Source organism: Gobio gobio, assembly GCF_949357685.1.
Source record: "Gobio gobio genome assembly, chromosome: 14".
Lineage (NCBI taxonomy): Eukaryota > Metazoa > Chordata > Actinopteri > Cypriniformes > Gobionidae > Gobio > Gobio gobio.
In genome coordinates this window covers 31,312,990-31,320,458 of record NC_137107.1, presented here as the reverse complement: position 1 = coordinate 31,320,458, position 7,469 = coordinate 31,312,990, and positions in this window count along the sequence as shown.

The window sequence follows — 7,469 nt, the reverse complement described above, 5'->3', positions numbered from 1 at the left end:
CAACATGCCTGATGGTTCCTGCAGATTGATAAATTGATTCAAAACTATTACCATGGTAAAAAAGCAATAAGGTCATAAAACTTGCATTGGTCCAGCTGAGTAAATCCGGGGCATTTCGCCGAAGGAGTGGCACGGCAGGATGGGAGCATGCGTCGGAATGAGAGAGCGAGAAATGACTTTGAAGAGCTCATCATCTCCAATCTATTTTTCCCGCCCGTGCTTCATGCCGCCGCATAGAGGCACTTCATTACAGGGGAATAACTGTACACAGCCCGGGCCGCCCGCCTGCCTCCTGCTCCTCGCGGCTCCCCTGAGGGGCTTCAGGTGCTTAATACCTCATCACTGGCTTCATTGAACGCTTTAATCTGCACTCCTGTGATCAATAGAATCCCGCTGTAAATTAAAAGGGCCATTCCATGTAATCAAACCTGTTAATGCTCATTCTGAAAACCATTATTTGTGGAAGGCATTTAGGGGGAATTGCCACACTGACAAGCCCCCTTGCTTGCAGAGATTATCAGAGGACAAGGATTTGGACAAAGACTGAGAGAAGGGGGATCCAGTCTGTCCCTCGCCAGCATAACGTGCCCTGCAGACAGAGAGAGGGATTGAGGGAGGGCGAACGCGAGAAAAACACAAGCGGCGGAACTCAGTCTAGTGCAGAACATAATGGGAGGATGGGCGAGAGGGGAGATAAGTTTAGAGAGAGGGGCCGTCTGTCTGCTTGGGCCTCTCCGACACTCATACACGCAGAAAATGAAATCTTGGAGCCTGCCATTTCTGCGGCAAATTCAATTACGCCAGCCGCTTGTACAAAGAGCTGTAGCTTCCTTGGGCCTGAAATTGAAAAAAGGCAAGTGCTGATGAGATGGTGAATAACTGGCTCGGCTTTGATAGCAGACAGGTGAGAGAGTCTCTGCCGATCGCTCACGCGAGTCCCAAAACTTAAAGTATCGTACTGAATATTGCTGCAGAGAGGTCTTTGAGGGTCTTTGGAAATACTAAATGTTGACAAACCCACTCACTTACACGAGCACGATATGGTATGTGGCGCAAAATATCACTGAAAGCGATGGAGAGGTAAATAATGTGCTGTCGTAGCGTCTCCTTTTTTGATTTTCCACATGAGCACGTCACTTATGCCGTGCCAGCGTACCGTAAACTTCCCGATCTGCACAGCAAGCTGCCGTAAAATTAGAGCTCTTTCTTGTAATCCTAATTGTTTGTACAATTCATAGTTTTTCTCACGGTGCACTGACATTCCCCGCTGAAAAATCAAATTCTAATTTGAGAGAAAATCCTGCAGGGACTTCATAAGAAAACTGCCATTTAAGGCCGACAAGGCGAGAGGAGAGGAAAGCTATTACTGCTGTATCTTAAAAGGTCAATTACATTCTGTATAATGACTTTGACTGTTTAATCCAAATGTATGAGTCTGTTGCTAAGCCTTCTTCTGACATTGATAGACTTGAGTGGCAGAGAAGGATCTTCTCCTGTCAAGACATCAGCAGCTGGGAGATAATGAGAAACGGCACTTGAAATTTTCCTCGCTTGGCAGCGACTGAATCGGCTTCGGGGAGGAACATGCTGTTCTCTTTCTCTCCTTATCAGCTTAAATGTTTGACTTGGTGTGGTCAGGCGGGGATCAAGTGCTGGTTTTGTTTGCCGCCGGGGCTAAAATGGTCTACAGCGTGACCCGAACAACACTTTTTTTTGGCCAGATATCATCTCTCCCCTTCCTGGATATTTAATGCGATGTTTGCTCTTGCAATGCCCGTGATTCCAGCGCCAGCATCTCATCTGCAATGTAACACAATTTCCGCACCTGAAAAGCAACTGTCTCGAGTCAATAGACTATAAATTGCTCTTGGAAATGGCGTGATCTTAAATAAAAGGTCTGAAGCGGACCCCCGCCTTTTTTAATCATTTGTATGTTTAGCTGTTTGGTCAATTTACTTTGCCGCTGTGATGTTTCACGGTTAAAGGCCATCAATCACATTCATGGCGAGAAACATCTCCCGCTACAATATTACAGGTTATTAAAAGGATGATGAGAATGCAGCCACATGGGCAGGCAAATGCCCTTTTTCTCATCTTCTGAGAGCGTGGCCTTGAGATAATCTAGTGATTCATCTTCGCCCTGCCCATCAACAAGTGGCAGTGGGCTCAAGTCCCCAATAATGAGCTACTCTGTCCATTTCACCTTCTAAACACAAACATTAGTCACATCACATTCTCAGTCCACTTACTACAGGGATCCTGTACTCGCTCGCTACAGCAACCGCTGATGCATTTCAATTGATCGGCTTTATGAAGGTTATAACTAGACGTGAAGAAATCCAATCTGTGACAAGCTATATTGCGAATATTCTCTCTGCACACAAATAATAAGACTTTTGAAAGCACTCTCTATCTTGTGAGGTCCCTCCTCTTGTCAGATGGCACTTGTCTGAAGATGATTTAGACTTTGGCTTGATCAAAGCTTTGATCTGAGTGTCAGTTTACAAGCTGTCCTTTTCTGCTAAAGTGACTCTTATCAGGACATAGCCAGATGAGAGGGAATTTTACAAGGCTTTGCACAAGAAATGCGGAGAAAAAGACAGATTTCACGAGTGACTATTAAACATGGGGAGGAGATACAAAACATGCATTTAATTGAACTCCTCTTCAACTTTGATATGACACAATGCAATTAGATCTTCCTTGTCGGTGATGAATTATTCCCATCTAAAATATGGGTCCAAATCCAAAGGGAATGAATTTAAATTTCAAATGACTCCATAGAGCTTTTTTAAGAAGATTGATGACTTTCTTTCCCTAGTTTTGATTAAGGTTTTGTAAAATGGCTGTGATTATTTAGCACTTAGAAAAGTCTAGAAAATTAATCATTTTATGAAGTGATATCATTTGATATTTAAATAAGACAAACGATAGAAGTCATCTCGCTGTGTTTAAATAGGACTTATAAGCTAATATTTCTTTTATCACTATACAGGATATTAATAATAAAATTATGGATTCTCATACAGTCAATCATCCAATCATTTGAAAGCTGAATAAATTCAAAGCAGACAGGTACATTTGATCAGCTGAATGTATAACGACAGTGCCATGTAATTGTGGTTATGTCTGTGTTTCCTACAGAATTCTTTATATATATTTTCTCTGTCACAACTGTCTTTCTTTAACAACGATGAAAAACAGCCATCAATTATACTGACATGAACTTGCTTCATTTCGATATGGACATCTTTGAAAATAATAACTTTCAGTTCAGTAAATAAGCCACATGTTGATTCAGTGAAGTGTTCTGAAACTGGAAACTTGTCTTATTTGAACTATATTACTTAGACCAACCAGCTTGTTTGTTTGGTAATCACACTGTAAAAAAAATTGTTTCAACTTAAAGTGTTCATGCTGCCTTCACATTTTAAGTTGACTAAACTTAAAATCTTAAGTTGGCATCTTGGATATTTGAGTTGACTAAACTTAAAATGTTAACGCAGCACGAACACTTAATTCAATTGGACTACTTTGATCGTGCTGAATGTTTTGAATTCACTAAAAAGAAGCAGTTCATAAGAGTCATTTGTTCGTGATTTGAACTACATCGGTTACGCTGTATTTGATTCAATAAAAAGAGCTGGCATAGAAGAATCATTTATTCGTGCTTTTGGTTGCGTTAATATATTTTTTTTGCACGCAGGCTGTGAGGACCTCTCAACAGAAAGATGTCTCTTATTTCGCAATGCGCAATGTTTTTATTAAATACGATTTCAATGCAGACATGAACATTCACAACAAGGTAAAATATGATTTAGTTTGCCATGATGCTAAAAATCTGTGGTGAAGCGTGCAGGAAACGTTGGTTATAATATTCAGTCATTGCTTTCCAATGTCAAACAGATGACACGCTCTCATATATGAACACATATTTGATTTCTGAGCGTTTCCTTTTAATGCAATAAATGACGTCCATTCATTTTGAATTCCTATATTAAGCAGGTCTATTCTATCTGTACAACAAAACAGTAGAAACAGATAATCTAATTTTCTGTTGAGCGATTTGTCTCTAGTAGGAATGTTTGTAACACAATTTGTTACAAAAATCCCTGGGCTTTGATAGATTTATAACAAAAGAGCAAAAACGGAGGGTGCCACTATCGCTCCCCTGACCCCATAAATCACATCTTTAGTGACCACATATTAAGTGCTTTTCTCATTCCCCGCCCATTAAAAGTAAATAATCTGCAGAGAATGAGGCATTTGCTAAGGAGGCATCCTATTTTTCATATGTGACAGTTATCTGAGTGAAGGTGTGCAGGTGGGATGGGAGGTGGAGCAGAATGATGATGTCAGATTAAGGATGGCGGATGCAGAGTCTCACAGCCCCTCTGACCGTGTGTATTTATAGAGGAAGGGGAATTTATTGGTGGCTGCTTGCTGGCGATGCAGTCTGGCACATTTTACATCCTAAACTGGATCATCATTTAACACTGATGACGCATAGAATGGTTCGGTACCCTCTCCAGATGTACATCGCAAATATCTTGCTGAATGTGTTCTGGCTTCCTGTTCATACATCTTGGGTCACCATAAAAGCGTAGTAAGTCACATACATCTGGACTGAATAATTCCACATATTTATAAAATGAAGTTTCGCCCCAGCAAGTGAAATGAGATGCAGACTGCATTGGTGGAGGCGAGTAATTAAGTTCATTAAGTTAATTATTTTTTTTCCTCCTGAGCGAAAAGGAGAAGGAAATAGCACCCAATCGCTAATTAAGTCCTCCCCTCATCATATTGGGAAAAAATGAACATTATGCGGCTACATCGGTTTCATGTTGTTGCATATTCATAGCGTTAAATTAATTTAATACCTCCCATATAAATCATGCAAATTTATGAAGTGATGGTTTCATTTTATTGCACCATATTAAGTCATGTTCGATGCACAAGGTGGCCGTGAAGTGAGGCATTACTCAAGGTTAGTCCGTGTTATTTATGACATATCTGTCAGTTAATACTCAACTGGCTTTTATTGCACTTTAATGTGCAAGGAAGTAATAATATGAAGCGCAGTTATGAGGGTGATGATGGCACAGATGTGTTGGACAGCAGGGCAGAACCAATGCTATCTGAGACTGATTAGTCTTAAAGCTGTGCACAAAACACAGATGCATCTCATTTTTAACCTATGGTCTGTTACTTTGGGGTCATTCAATAATTCAATACAATTGTCTGATGGTGTGATTGTTTTATTTTATTTTATTAATGGTTGTTTTTTTTTTTAAAAGATTATTTTGTGTATAAATATCTGATGGTGTGATTTTTTTTATTTTTTTTTATTTTTTTTACTTGATTGCTGAGATAATTTAATGTATTATTTGTCTATCATTGAGATATACTATTTTATAGTTTTTATAAAAAAACAAACATTTAATTAGTTTTTATTTTTATTTTAGTTAAAGTCTTAGTCATTCTGTTGTCTGTTTTAGTCTTTTTTTATTAGTTTTTGTTTTAAAAAAAAGGTCTATATAGTTTTTATAAATTTTTATTTTGGTTTTAGTTTATTTTATTACATCAAGTTAAACTAAATGAAAATGAGATATATTGCCTTGCCAACTAGCTTTAAAAAAAATATATATATAGCCTATATATATGTTTTTTTTTTCATTTCAGTTAAGATATATTTTATATATTATAAGTAATATATATATATATTTTTTATGGTTTTAGTTCAGTTACCCCGTTACAATATGAAAATGTCATAATTATAAACCATTTCGCCATTATTAAAAAAAAAATTATTGAAAAGAGTGCCGCGTAGAATCCAGTTTCACTTTTTTTGCAGTTTGCTTTGGCTTACATTTGTTTGAAGACAGACAGAAAATGGCATTATTACGACATATTTGAGTTAGTTTTTCCAGCCTTTATTATGCAAGGTGAAATAAAATCCCTGCAATCCTCAGGGGATCTGCCATCTTTCCAGGTTAAACATTTGCCAGATCACATCCTCTCACCGCTGTTCTTTTGACTCGGGGACCTCAAAAGCCTCTTTTGAATAACTGGCTCCTTACGTGGAACATTTGACATACAGACGAGGCCGAGCACACCGATTATCCGTCCTTGGAAAAATGAAAAGCTACTTCATAAGACCCCTGGTTTGGGTCATAACACCACGATTGTTCTTAACTAGTGCGAGTGAGAGAATCCAGCTGGGTCATATCTCCCTCATTAATGAGTCATTGGGGGACCCTGTACCATTACTATGATCCGGATTGTGCACTTGCTGCAATTTGCCACGATTAATGGAGGAGGGTCAACCCGGGTCACTTTCAATTTCCACCCAGAGGGGCGAGAAATGGAAACAACTCATTTGCACAGATTTGAATAATTTGCCCCCTTGAAAAAAAAAAGAAAATATGGGGCGAGGAGAAAGAAAGAGGCGATAAAGGAATCGGGTAGAAGACTCGAGCGCTGTTGCACTTTGCACAATAATAAGCCACGCTGCCGTCGTCAGCTGGCACAAAGGCAATAATGAATATGATTGAGGATATGAATCCAGATGTGGGAATAAAGCTCGCCTTTCTCCGTGCAGTCTCACTTGGGAGCGTCTGCTGCGTCTAGTGAGCTTTTAAACTTATCATAAATGTATTAAGATTGCACCGGGCCATGAAACAGCTGTACACAATTAATCTTCTGCAAATCTTATCTGAAGAATTGCTTTCAGCGAAGTAACATCTGCTGCGAGAGGTGCTTATTCATGGGCGACGCTCGCCTGCCACACTTTTATGTGTAGGGCACGATCATTGCCAATGAAGTAAAAATTCATCGTTTTCCCTGTTCGGTAAAAATAACATTCAGCAGCATTAAAACATCATCCATCAACATTGTCTTGGGGGCTCCAAACCCGTCGCAGCCCAACAAATTAAAGAGAATATTCATTTCTGTGTGAACTTGCAGTGTGCAGCTTCACTGAGCTGATATAGTTTTCATTTTTTTTCTCTCTCGCTCCCTCTCTCTTTGGAGATGAAATTGAAGCAGTGCATTTCAATATCGCCAGCGCTCCGGCTGTTGGGCCTGGTGCAGGAAGTACATAGTGTGACTGCCATCATTGTCTCTCTGTGACCTAACAAGGGCCTTTGTGTTGTGAATACATTCTAAATAAAATATCATCAATGAATCCTGGTTTCCACAAAAATAACTGTTTTCGACATTGATCATAATAAGAAATGTTTACAAAATCGGCATATTAGAATGATTTCTGACACTGAAGACTGGAGTAATGATGCTGAAAATGTGCTTTGCCATCACAGGAATAAATAACATTTTAACAATACGTTAATACTGTTTTTTATGTAGGCTATTTTTGATTTGGTGAGCATAAGAGTCTTCTTTCAGAAAATTTTTAAATTCGTATGAACCACAAACATTTGAAGTGTAGTGTATATTTAAAAAATATTTTT